This window comes from Phocoena phocoena, chromosome 4, assembly GCF_963924675.1.
Source record: "Phocoena phocoena chromosome 4, mPhoPho1.1, whole genome shotgun sequence".
NCBI lineage: Eukaryota > Metazoa > Chordata > Mammalia > Artiodactyla > Phocoenidae > Phocoena > Phocoena phocoena.
The window spans coordinates 99119842-99134617 of record NC_089222.1 but is presented as its reverse complement, the minus strand read 5'-3'; positions in this window follow the sequence as shown (position 1 = coordinate 99134617).

The window sequence follows — 14776 nt, the reverse complement described above, 5'->3', positions numbered from 1 at the left end:
CATTATTGAATGGGGAGTTGTTTGTTTGGTTTTTTTTTTTTTTTTGGTTAATGAGAGTTTGTCATTTGGTTTAAACCAGTTGTACATCTTTTTCCTACTGAAATGGAGAGCTTTCAGATCTCATCAACCCATTTCCCTCTGCTATCTGTGAATTGTCAGTATTATTTTAATGATAGAATCATTTCCTAAGGTAGAGTAGGGTATTTTCTTTATAACATCTGGACTTGCCACCTTGTAGAATAAGCTTCTGCACAGGAATTGTGCTTCCAATACCTAATTGCAAAAAGTTGCCAAAATTTAAAAAGGTTCTGGGAAGGGGAGACAGTGTAAGAATTCAAGTGGACCTCAAGGTCTCACTCTTAAAAGAAATGGAAATATTTTTGGACTGTATTGTCATCCTATTTGTTGGTGTAGCTACAAAAGGAAGGGAAGACCAAAAGGCAATAATTTGTTTTTCCAGTTTCCCCAGTAATACCTACAGTTGAATTATGCTATTCATAAAGAAAATATTTCTGAGTATTTTGCAAATTTTACCATCTTTGAAAAAACGTTAATATACTAGTTTAATGTCTCACTCTAAGCAGTAAATACATTTATTCTTAATGTAATAAAAACTCTAAGGAAAAAATGATGTCAGTCAACTACACTGAAAGCTCAATCAGTAAGAAAACAAAAGCAAATAATACAAAATACAGCATAAAAGGCTGACGGAAAGGGATGCACCTTAACACCGTCTTAATATCATCAAAAGTGGTAAGAAGAAAGAATAAGAATTTTTTATACCCATGGTGTGTCCAAAATATAAATATCTTTCAAATGCCACACATTTCAATCTTTCATTTTGAATTGTATTTTATATGCATAACCATGAAATAATACTTAGTCATATTCTACTGAATAAGAAATTAGTACAGTATTTCCATCTTTGCTAATTTTTCTTTCTCGCTTCCTCATGAACTTAAAAATCTGCAAAATAAAACTGTATCAGTATGAAGAAATGAGACCAACCCTTCCCTGTACCGTCTATACCATACCCTATGTCACTATACATTTTTCTCCCCTTTTCTCTATGTTGTAGAATTTTCAAGTCTTAAAAAATTCTCCGGTCTTGTTTTTCCATCTATAATTCTTCTGATGGCTTTCCACATAGAGTAAAAAATTTTATTTTCAATCCAAACGTGTAGAATTTATCTCTGGATACTAAAAGCCTATGGCCAGGTCATGTTGATTTTGCTTATTTAAGTCTGTAATATGGTAATAAATAAGTTCAAAATAAGAGTGCTAATTCATCCATCAAGGCAATTTTCTGTGATTAAAAAAAATATGGATAGGGCTTCCCTGGTGACGCAGTGGTTGAGAGTCCACCTGCCGATGCAGGGGACACGGGTTTGTGCCCCGGTCCGGGAGGATCCCACATGTCGCGGAGCAGCTGGGCCCGTGAGCCATGGCTGCTGAGCCTGTGCGTCCGGAGCCTATGCTCCGCAACGGGAGAGGCCACAACAGTGAGAGGCCCGTGTACCGAAAAAAAAAAAAAATATATATATATATATATATATATGGATATAATAGTCAGGCTACCTTACCCACGTGAGGTACTTAGCCGGGGACATGGCAACCTTTTCAACCATACAAGCATTTATTTTGTATATAAATTTATTTATTTAATTTATTTATTTTTGGCTGCATTGGGTCTTCGTTGCTGCACGTGGGCTTTCTCTAGTTGTGGCGAACGTGGGCTACTCTTTGTTGCAGTGCATGTGCTTCTCATTGCAGTGGCTTCTCTTGTTGCGAAGCACAGGCCTTAGACTTCAGTAGTTGTGGTGTGTGGGCTCAGTAGTTGTGGCTCATGGGCTCTAGAGCGCAGGCTCAGTAGTTGTGGCACACAGGCTTAGTTGCTCCTCAGCATGTGGGATCTTCCTGGACCAGGGCTCGAACCTGTGTCCCTTGCATTGGCAGGCGGATTCTTAACCACTGCACCACCAGGGAAGTCCCAAGCATTTTTATTTTTGTCTTTTTGTTTTCAATGTTACAGAAAATAATTTTGCCTCTAATAAATATTTTAATATGATTGCTATTCTTTATCAAACCCTGGAACAGAAATCTCCCAAAGGTGGTTACTTTTGAAAATTTCACAACCATGTAGCCCTAAATGGAGCCTAAAATTTCCCAAACAAAGAAAAATAAATTCAAACAATAGTTTAAATGCATCCTCAAAATAATAGTAGAATCAAGGGTTACGTTTTTGACCAAAGACCTGCACTCAACTTTTAATAGAATTTACCACAATATTATGTAATATTAGTGGTACACCTTATTCAATTTAGTACTAACCTTTCTACAATATGTGAAAATTAAGAAAAGAGAACAATGAAGTAGTTAATCATTTATTTCACTTCATGTTAGTTTATTCAATAGATTTCAGATGGACCTAGAGATGATAATATCAAGTGAAGTAAGACAGAGAAAGACAAATATCATATGATATCACTTATGTGTGGAATCTAAAAAAATGATACAAATGAACTTATTTACAAAACAGAAATAGACTCACAGACTTCGCAAACAAACTTATGGTTACCAAAAAGGAAAGGGGGCAAGAGGGATAAGTTCAGAGTTTGGGCTTAACGGGTACATACTACTATACATAAAACAGATAACCAACAAGTACCTACTGTATAGCACAGGGAATTATATTCAATATCTTCTAATAACCTATAAAAGAAAAGAATCTGAAGAATATATATATATCTGAATCACTTTGCTATACACCTAAAACTAGCACAACTTTGTAAATCAACTATACTTCAATTAAAAAAAAGTAGATTTCAGAGAGTGTAAATCCATATAAGTGTCCATGAAGCAAGAGCCAGGGGACCCTGGGGAGAGGGCTATAATACAGCCAGGAGCCAGAGAAATACCTTCCCTCCCCCAACTAATAAGAATAGTGAAGTTTCAAGAGGAGGTCTCCCAAGGCCCAGAGGCAGAAAAAGTCTTAAAAGCAGGAGAACGTTGGGTACCAGCTGACTGGGCCACATATAGGGCACTCCTGCTATATAAGTGCTCAGCATGTTCACCACAGTGACCTCGGCCAAGCTCTATAACTGCCCATCTCTGAAAGTCCAGATGCCATGGAGCCACCTAGCAGCAGGTGGACCAGTGGTTGCCAAGTCAGAGAAAGAAAATTTGAGTCCCACCCGCCTCTACTGCCTTTTTGACATTAAACAAATCACCAAAACTCCTTCAGTTCCCATTTCCTATTCTGCAAAACGTTGATAATAACAATGACTGTGCTAAGGACTGTAAGACAGCAGAGGTAAAAAGCACTTGGTGGCCTATTAGGCACTCTGCAAATGTTAGTTATCCTTATCTGTTCATGTGTCTCTGTGTGCACGTGTGTATTATTAAATAAGTCTAAAATTTTCACATTTCACAGATGGAGAGGGTAGATGAGGGAACTGCACTCAGCGTGATGAGGTTGGATGTGGGGAGCTGTGCCTGAGCAGGAGGTTGCAGCTGTGCACACAGGCGCACCAATGAATACGCACACTAGGTATTGACAGTTACGGGACTCCACGTTGCACCCTGGAAGATGCCACCTGATTGCTTACAAACATACTGGATATGGGCCAGAAAAAAACCCAATACCATTCTTATTCAGGGTTCAAACTGTAAAGCAATATTTTAGATAGGCTTCAGTGAGAAACATAATCTTATAACAACTAATTTAATATGGTTGTTGTAAAAATTAATAAAACCATTCGCATGAGAGCATAACAAATGTTTGTAATTTTGGAGAGTTCATGAATAATTGTACAGCCACCATCATGATAGTTCCTCACACTCTGCATCTTCCAAACCACTCAATGAATTATTTTACCCATAAATTGCCTGTGAAAGAAGGCAGCATAGAGAAACTCGGCTTATTTAAGATTTTATCAACCAGCTGTTACACCACCAGCACTTCTTCACCAGTATGATCATCCACCCTCACGCAAATCCCCAGAGGGCCTCCCACACTCTTAGAGAAAACAAGTTCCAAATAGCTATAGGTTGAACTATATTTTGTATTCTAATACAGTAAAAATCTGAAATCTGTTTACACTATATGTGGAAATACATATCCGTTCTCAAAGCACACGAAATGATAGTGTATTAGTTTCCTATTGCTGCTGTAACAAATCACCACAAATTTAGTGGCATAAAAAAACACAAGTTTAATATCTTACAGTTCTGGCAGTCAGAAGTCCAAAAACGTCTTACAGGGCTAAAATCAAGGTGTCAGCAAGATTACATTACTTCTAAAATTAGAGGGGAAAATCCATATCCTTGCCTTTTTTAGCTTCCAGGGGCAGCCTGCATTCCTTGGCTCATGGCCCCTCCTTCAATTTTCAATCATATCACTCCAACCTCTGCTTTTATCATTATATCTCCTATCTGATGCTGACTCTCCTGCCTCCCTTTTTATAGATAAAAACCGCTTGCGATTAGATCGGGCCCACTCAGCCAATCCAAGATAATCTCCCCATCTCAAGATCCTTAACTTAATCACACCTGGAAAATTCTTTTCGTTATGTAAAATAATATATTCACAGGTTCTAGAGATTAAGACTTAGACATTTTGGGGGGTCTAGTATTCAGCATACCACAGATAGTTCACTGTTTTATCAATACTTTTTCTCTGGGAAAAAAAATGCATTGGGCACGTTAAAAAAAAACACAGAACGCATTTAAATATGCCCACTGATCCTTTGTGATTGAGTTTTGCAGTCATTATGTCCAATTCCTCCTGCCTACATCATTCTAACACAAGGTTCCTCACCCTCAGCCCTTCTAATATTTTGGGCCAGATATTTCTTTGTTGTGGGGAGCTGTCCTGAGCATTGTGGGAATTTTAGAAACATCCATGGCCTCTACCCACTAGATGCCAGTAGCACTGCCCCCATAGTTGTGACAACAAAGAGTGTGTCCACACATAGCCAAATGTCCCCTGGGTGGAAAAAAATTACCCTCAGTGGAGAACCACTCATCTAACAGAAAGCAGCCAAATTATGGTAGTTGCCTCTTTACAGGCAGTAATTCATAGAAGGCAAAAGATTTGGAGGTATAGACTGATGGCTAATTTTAAGGGGGCAAACGTGAGTCATGTATCTCAGCATTGTAGGCTAAATTTACTGCTAAGTGTATTTGTCCAAAAGACACAAAACTCAGAGCTGTCTTATTCAATGGCAGTAACTCATCTATGTGATGAGTCCAATGTGGGTTATGAGGCTTTCAGTGCTTTGGCTATCAGGCTGAGAGTGGTGCCTTAGTACTCAGTGTCTTACAAAAGCTGTGAGCTCTTCAGCAGTGGGACCCATATCTTATTATCTTTCTTTCCACAGAGCATAATCTCAGCCTACAACCTGTAACCTTTCCATTATACTATGATGGTTCTCAAAACACAGGGGTGATGGTGTTTCTGAAGGGATACAGGCCAGGCCCCAGAACTCACTTCTTGGCTAATCCCCCAGGCATTGATTCCCAAGCTTTACTCATTTGTATACCCCTTTCACGATTTCTTTTTATCATTAATTACTCAGTATTTATCTTTAAATCAACTTGTGGTTTTCAAACATAAATACTATTTTAACAATAATATATGTGAAATCATGTTTTATAATGCTATCATGCTGTAATTTTTCTAAAATGCACTAAATTAAATACGTAACTATAGTTTCATGTTTATCCACATGCCATTTAAAAGTATCTCACCATTAGATACACACACAAGACTTTTAGAAACATTGTCCTGGAGGCAACCAACATCAGCAAAAGCCTAACATTTATTTCTAGATCTAAAGAGGTTTTTCCCATCTACTCAAGTTCCTCACAGGTGAGGGACCATCTCCAAAGTACAGCAAACCAAACTGCTCACAGATGCTGAAAGCTCTCACAATCGGAGGGAAAACCTCAGGCTACTATTTACACACTCTTTCCTAAACATCTTCCTTTTCATTTTCCTTTAAAATAGATAATAGTTAAGATATATGCCCTTAAAAAACGGCATTACCAGGTAGTTTGTACTGATATGTTTAATATATGACATCAGCCAGATAAACACAGAAAAAGCAAACTCTGGGTAAAATAATCCAGACCAGGATTTCCCAAAGTGTATTTCACAGAACATTAATTCTATAGGATCTCAGTAGACATTACATGGAAAAAATGTAGGGGGGGAGGTTGGCAGAGATCTATAGTCAAATAATTGGAGGAACTGCTGTTAAACAAAATTAAAATAATTTTTTATTGTAAGACTTCTTAGAAACTTTCATATTCTACTGTGCTTTGTGAAACTTAATAGAAATATACATTAAGCACGCAGTCCTAAATTTATTTAATGACAGATATCCTTTTTTTCCCTAAGAGCATTTCATGGAACTGATGTTCGAAGGAACATATTTTGGGAAAGGCTGTTTACTCTGGATTAGAGAAAATTTTATTTTCCTGAGATGAAGAACAAACTCTAGGATAATGGATATTTTTAAATGCATGCTATCTTATTTTTTTTTAATATCTAGAGGTTCAAGACTGTCTTTTGTGGATTAACTTTGTTAATCCCTGCCTTGCACTTCCAGAGACTCAAAAAACATTACTGGATGCGAATGACAAATAAACATAGAAGACAACGTGGAAATTCTTTTAGGGGCTATAGCATGGTTTATACTGGCTACTTCTTTGCTTTGAGAAGTAAATAACTTCTTTTTATCTTAACTCATGAAACTCCACAGAATGTGGGCCCTGATAATCTAAAACCAATCTTTGCTCAAGCTGGTATCACCTGAAGAGCATTAATGGACAGCTGTCACAGCAAACAGGATATTTTCCTTAGTGGATTCTTACTTCCTCTCCATGCACAGAACATAAACACGCAAGGGCCACTCTAAATGGAGACTAAGGCCATGAATTGGAAATTAGTTAATTTGTCAAATTTGATTTTCCTAGCAACGGCTACATATGGTTTGACATGAAATTGTGAAAGTAATGAGATAGTGTAGCCAAAACATTGAACTCAGAGTGACTCCTAAGAAATGTAAAGCCCAAATGTTATCAGAGTTTTAGCTTTGGAAGGGATACAAGAGATGTAGAAAGTGACATCGTCATCAAACCAACAATCATGACACCTGGGATTCTCATATGGGGTGCACTACTCGATTGTTGGGTGAGCTTGGACAAATCATTCTGCCTGTTTATGACCCACTTTCATCTACAGAATGAGAAGGTTGGGAAAAATGATCATCTAGCACCTTGTAGGGATCAGTAGCATCAGTATCACCTGGATCTTGTTAGAAATGTAGAAACTTAGGCCTCACACCAGACCTACTGAGTCAGAATCTGCATTTTAACAAGATTCCTTGATGAACTAATGTTATACACTGGTTTTCTAACTCGGTTCCTAGCACCTCAGACCATGCCCATCCTACCCATCCTCACCACAACCCAAGCACCCTCATGGCAGAATTAACAGTAAGGACTAATTTTTTTTTTCAGTTCTGGTATTCCAAACTCTCTCTTTCGACAGGGAAGGAAACTGAGGCCCAGGGAGGTAAAGCAGATTTTCTGAAACCACACAGCTAATTAGTAGCAGAACACAGATTTTGTTATTAGTTTTCCCAGTGCAGTTGATTGTACTGTTTCACGAGAATGTTATCAAAATGATGTGATTAAATTGCCAAGTGTTAATGTTATAACAAATGAACAGTGATGCTTTTCTTCTCTCGGAAAAGACTCTTTTTTTAGTTTAAAAATGACTGCTTTTTAATGAAATTATTTTATTTCTGGAAGTTCTTAGAGAGGAATCGAGTTACAGGATGTCTCATTCCTCTCCCAGGCGGTAGGAAGACCTCTAGACATACGCCAGATGCTTACTCTCCCATTTCCTCCCTCTCTCACCACTGACACCCCCACCGGTGTACACACACACACACACACACACACACGCACACATCCAATGCTGACAATGTGTAATTCCATTACGAATGACAGCAGAAACCATGAGTCCACGATCCAGGATGCTCACAAGTCCAGTTTTAATTAATAACCCCTTTAGCAACCAGCATTGTGCCTTGTCTAAAACAACTGAAACCTTCTGCCACTTGAAAACGAAATCTATCTCAAGTAACCACAAAGAAATGGATGGATATATATAGGTGGAGAGAATAAATAATATATGGTCGCATTAAACAAATTTCACTAATTCAATATTGAGTATAATGGGCATTTTTATGTTCCCCCGTGATGAGTGTCTCTTTTCACCTTGGGACAATCTTTCCTTTCCATTTTGTTCCCACTCCTCTTTTCACTATTCCCATTGAATGGTGACCTTGAAACAAGGGAGATAGGACTCCAAAGTCAAGAAGAAGAGGAAATCCACCTGAAAGAACAATCGAGCACACTGTATTTGGCTGTAGAAATACTGTCAAAGGGGTTTGCCTCCAGACTACTCTGGGTTTTGCCTCAAATCAAAGCCCCAGGTATTATATTTATTTTTGTTTTTGTTTTTGTTTTTGTTTGCGGTACGCAGGCCTCTCACTGTTGTGGCCTCTCCCGTTGCGGAGCATAGGCTCTGGACGCGCAGGCTCAGCGGCCACGGCTCACGGGCCCAGCCGTTCCGCGGCATGTGGGATCTTCCCGGACCGGGGCCGAACCCGCGTCCCCTGCATCGGCAGGCGGACTCTCAACCACTGCGCCACCAGGGAAGCCCCTATATTTAAAATGGGGAAAATATAACTGCATGGTGCCATGTTTACCCTTTGGAAACGATATTTTCTTTGTCTTCTCCCTCATAGCATTATCATCTGAGAAATGTCAATCCAAATGCATCAAACCAAAAGTTAATTTCAGTATTTCTTTTATGCTTGATAACTCTCAAGTATCTTCCTCACTCTTTAGTTTCTTGCTGTCTGTAAATCTTTGTAAATTGGGGGAATTCTTGTTCTTAGTTTCTTTTTCTTATACAAAATTATAAGATTTTTTTTTGATAGATCAGCAGCATTCAGTGTGACAACATTAGGTGATTTACAAAGTTTAGCCAAATAATACAAATATCTAGCTTGTGGATGGGAAGCAAAGAATAGATCAAAATGCATACTCCCTCTTTTCAAGAAATTTTTGACTGTTGGCAGAAGTAAAAACTGTTGTGGATCTTTATAAAAGACAGGTGTTAGGGGATATAATTAACAAGCTCCCCAACCAAATTCTGTATTTTCTTCTTTTAGTAATAATTGTTAAGAGCACACATCATGAACCACAATCCATCCAAAATAATAAACAAATTTTCACACCAAGATTCTGTAGCAGTCTTTTCAATATAAATATGAGAGCCACATAAGTAACTATAAATTTTCTGGCAGCCATATTTAAGAATTAAATAGGTAAAATTAATTTTAGTCATATACTTTATTTAACCCAATGTGTTTAAAATATTAGCATTTCAACATATAACCAAAGTAAAACTTTACTAAAGAGATATTTTACATTAATTGTAGTAGTCTCCATGTTAATCTAAAAAGATTAGGAGAAGAAAATAGTTAGGATGGTTTGTAAGCAAAAGCGTTGAAAAATTATTGAAAAAGTATTCTCAATAATGAACTAGCATAAGCCCTAAGATAATTTAATTATAATAGCCTCCTACTTTTTGTATCAATAAATCGCAAAAGAAAACTGAAGGTTTCTCTCATCACTACTTATTTTATGAGTGAGATTTGCAGTTAGTATTCAAGTTTCTCCATAAAATAATTAAAAATAAAGATAATTTAAAATCATAAGACCAGCTGGCTGTTCCCTCTCTCTCCCCCTCCTCCTATACTTGTATTTGCTTCCATCAAAGCACTACCACAATTTGTAATCATTTCATTTATTTGTTGGTTTCCTTCCTTTTCACACGTGTTCAGCAGAATATAAGCTCTGTTGGAGTAGGAACCACAGATCATGTTATGTTCACTCTTATATACAGAGTACCTGTCCTCCTGCCTAGCAATGAGAATCACTCAATATTTGTTAAAAGAATTAAAAAACAAACTAAGGAACATCAGCTAGGTCAGTATAAAAGTAAGGGTCTTTTTTCATTCATAACACACACTAGAATTCTAAATATGGTTTATCCTAACATCTGAATTGAACAAAGCAGAGAGAGTAAACATATCAAAAGTTTCAACTTCTGCAGCACATTCCTGGGCATTTAAGAATAACTTCTTCCTCCAAATGTCAAGACTAACAAGATTTAAAGCTTGTCTGAGTCCCACCCCAAGGTTAGGAAGGATCTGTGCTAGGTAGGGGCACCTACCACAAGAAGCCTGGACCAAGGAGAAAGATTCTGAGAGTTGGGGTATTTTCACCCAGAGTAGCCAACAGCAGCTCAGTCAGGGAGGACCTCTGAAACAGGATCAAAGAGGGAAACTAAACGTGGAATCCACAGCAAGGCTGAGTGAATATCCAAAAATCCTTCTGAGGGAACAAACAGGGGACACAGTACCCTGAAGGGCTGGAGGCCTGTTTGCACACGGCCAGCAACTCACAGACTAGACCTGGAGGGCCCCCCTGCACAGACCCTGAGCAGCCTTTCGTCCGGCCCAGGGTCACGTGGTTACCCCACCATCACAACAGAAACTAAAACCAGCCATGCTCACACCAGATTATGACTACTAGACCTTAAGGTGGTAACCAAGGTAGAAATAGGGGTATTTATTTTGGAATTCATGTGACAGATTTACACATAACTCCTTCAGATCTATGTGTCATATTTTCACCATCCTCCTCTCAATCCCACTTTTTTTAGAGTTTTTTTCGTTTAAAAAATGTACTGTGTAGTAATTTAATGTTTGCTGTACTCTCTGCCTGAAATAGACAAAAATTTAAAACCACACACAAAAAACCTGAGTGCCTCTTTGAGGTATGAAATGCTTCCTGTTAACTACAGGAGATGTTAAAGGAGTAGCTGCGAAGAAGAAACCTTTGGGATAATTAGATCTGATAATAAACTTTATAGGTTTATGACTCAATTAAATTAGCCAGATTAGGAAGTTAAAAGGAAAACAAGCAAATTGTTTTAAATGCTGGTATTCCCTAAAGAGATGGGGAAACTGAGATGAAAGCATGTTTTAGGGAGTTAACTGAAAAGGCTTTGGCACAAGAGAGGTGGTTTGAGAACCTTTCCGCACCTAGGAGTGACTCTAGCTTGAAAAATACACAAGTCTAACAATGAGGGTTATAAATTCTCACTGACAACAGAGAGTCAAAGGAGATTGGAGATACTCAAGAGTCATTGCAGCTGCTTACACTTGGGAGGCCAATTTCTTTGGGAGGATTTGTGGATACACATCTATGCAATTTGTTCTTTACTTCCTAACACATAACCCTCTTTAGACCCAACTGTATGTCCCCCCCGATATTGATAGCACTACTGCTACCTGGCCAGCTCAGAATACAAACATTCATTTAAGGGAAACACCAGAATTGATGACAGAAGAGGATCTACAGTAAGCATTCAACAGACTGGGCATCTGGACCACATTTTGCTTACTTGGAAGTCCCATGTCTACAGACATGTGGGTTGTCTTCCACTTAGAAAGTTCTAGTAGCTTCCCATGTAGAGGCTTCCTCACCTCCCCATAACTTCATGATTTTGCATCCAGTTCCGAAGTACAGAAGGAACTCATTTATAAGAAAGACAAAATAAGAGGAATATTCAGATAATAGTATGTTTCTTTTCCTCTGTGAGGACCAATGGACAAGCTCACTGGAGAGCATCTAAAACCATAGCCAGGCCCTGGCTGAGCGAATTGGGAAACAGCACTCATTTTTAGTTTAGTCTGTTAAGCAAAATATCAGCCTTGAATTCATTTGGTTTCAATTTACCGTTCACAAAACACATATATAGTGAAAGATCTTGTGCTTGTGTTTTCCTTGCTGCTTGCAAATTTCACCCCATTTAAAATGTAAAAGGAGAAAAATAATGGTGCTAACCAGAGCCAAGCATAATATGGGTGGACACAGTACAAACTTTCCCTTAGAAAGTTTTACCCGTAGACTTCATGGGTGAGATTTCTTCTTAACAGAAAAAGAGAAGCATATCCTCTGGCAGTAGAGTATTTCGCTGTCAGTAGGATACAACACATATCCCAAAGGATCTTCATTCTCCTTAATTTTTGGGAACCCCACCTGCTCTAGTACAGAAAAGGAAATTGGACACATTGAGGAAGCAGAAGTGATACACATTATCCTCTCAATTTTGTCCTCTTTAAATAGAAGTTTGATGATTATTCTTGAACTGCCAGATCCTTTTCACAGTCCACATCTGAATCCCACACACCGTTAGCCAATAACATTCACAAAAACTTATGCCCACCCTAACTTCTTTCCCTTAAAAAAAAATCTCAGCTATCAACTTCCACTTAATCATAGAACTCTAGAAATCATTAATTTCAGATCTGAAAGACTGTGAGAAATCATATCCCATGCATGCGCGACTGAGGTCCTTCACAGTGAAATATTAATATTTCTTAATTAGAGACAGGGCCAGGACTTCTAACTCTCAATCCCATGCTCTTTTCATTATACCAGTTTTACATGAAAGAATGAAAGCACTAATTGGAAAGCACTTTGGTATTACTGGGGTCCGTTATTGTCCTCTGCCCTCTCATACTTTTGTTGTTCAGAAGGAGTGCCTGTAAGTAAATGATGAGGTGATCTAAGCCACTAACTATGCATGGAAGTCTTCCCCACAGTGTCATTTCAAGTGTGATGGAAAGACCTTCTCTGTCTGCCTCCCAGCCCTACCATACACCAACAGCTTCCACCATGAGGGATTCTGAGCGTCATGTGAGGCACCACTCTATTCCCAGTGTCCTAGCTTAAAATTCAAACATTCTAAAAGGGACGATACTTTTTTTGTTGGTGAGTCTAGCTAAAGGTTTGTCAATCATGTTTATCTTTTTAGAAAAACCAGCTCTTAGTTTCACTGATCTTTGCTATTATCTTTTTAGTCTCTATTTCATTTATTTCTGCTCTAATGTTTGTTATCTCCTTCCACATACTAACTTTGAGCTTCATTTGTTTTTCTTTTTCTAGTTCCTTGCAGCATAAAGTTAGGTCATCTGTTTAATACTATTTTTGTTTCTTGAAATAGGCATTTATTGCTATGAATGTCCCTCTTAGAACTACTTTTTCTGCATCCCATAACTTTTTGTATGTTACATTTCCATTTTTGTTTGTCTCTTAGCAAAACTTAGCAAGCTGTCATCTTTTTTTCAATAGTAACATCAAAGATTACTGATCGAAGATCACCATAATAAGTATTATAAAAATGAAAACATTTGAAATATCACAAGAATCACCAAAATCTGACACACAGACATGAAGTGAATGGTGCCAATAGACTTGCTCAATGCAGGGCCACAAACCTTTAATTTGTAAAAAAAAAAAATGCAATATCTGAGAAGCAAATAAAGTGAGGCACAATAAAACAAGGTATGTCTGTATTACAGTCACAGTCATTTTTTACTATAATTATATTAGCTTTTATAAGTAACCAATTCAGTGCCTTTACTATATATTTACTTTCCCAGTGAGATTTATTCTTTCATATGTGTTCTTGTTACTAACTGGCACCGTCTGTTTTAGGCTTGAAGAAGTCCCTTTAATAGTTTTTGTAAGGACAGTTTAGTGGTGATGAACTCCTTTAGCTTATGCTTATCTGGAAAACTCTTTATCTCTCCTTCAATTCTGAAAGATAACCTTTCCACATAGAGTATTCTTGATTTTAAGGGATTTTTTTTTAAAGCACTTTGAATATATCATGCAATTAGCTTCTGGCCTGCAAATTTTGTGCTGATACATCTGTTGATAGTCTTATGAGGGTTCCCTTGTACATAAAAATTGTTTTTCTCTTGCTGCATTTAATATTTTCTCCTTGTCTTTAACTTTTAACATTATAATTACAGTGTTTCTTGTTGTGGGTCTCTTTGTGTTCATTTTATTTAGCACTTTCTGGGCTTCCTGGATCTGGATGTCTGTTTCCTTCTCCAAGTTAGGGAATAAAATTATTCAAGGAAGGAAAATTTCAGCCATTAATTTTTCAAATAAGATTTCTGCCCCTTTCTCTCTCTCTTCTCTTTCTAGGGACCCTGTAATGTGAATGTTAGCTCATTTGATGTTGTCCCATGAGTCCCTTAAGCTATCTTCACCTTTTTTCATTCTTTTTCTTTTTGTTGTTCTGGGTGAGTTCCACTGCCTTGTGTTCAAATTGACTGATCCTTTCTTCTGCTTCATCTAGTCTTCTGTTGAACCCCTCTAGTGTATTTTCAATTCAGTTATTATATTCTTCAGCTCCGTGACTTCTATTTGGTACTTTCTTATATTTTCCATCTCTCTCTTGAAGTTCTCACCATGTTCATCCATTCTTTTCCCCAGTTTGGTGAGAATATTTATGACCATTACTTTTAACTCCTTATCAGGTAAAGTACTTACCTCCATTTCATTAAGTTTTTTTCTGAGGTTTTATCTTGTTCTTTCATCTAGAACATACTCCTCTGTTTGACTCTCTGTGTTGGTTTCTACACAGTAGATAAAACAACCACCTTTCCCAGTTTTGAAAGAGTAGCCTCGTGTTGAAAATGAGTTTTTTTATTCAGCCCTGCCCCAGCTTCTTGTCATCTCTCAAACATCTGTGCTTCTCAAGCAGCCTAATATATATTTTTCTTTTTCTTAACATCTTTATTGGAGTATAATTGTATAACAAAGT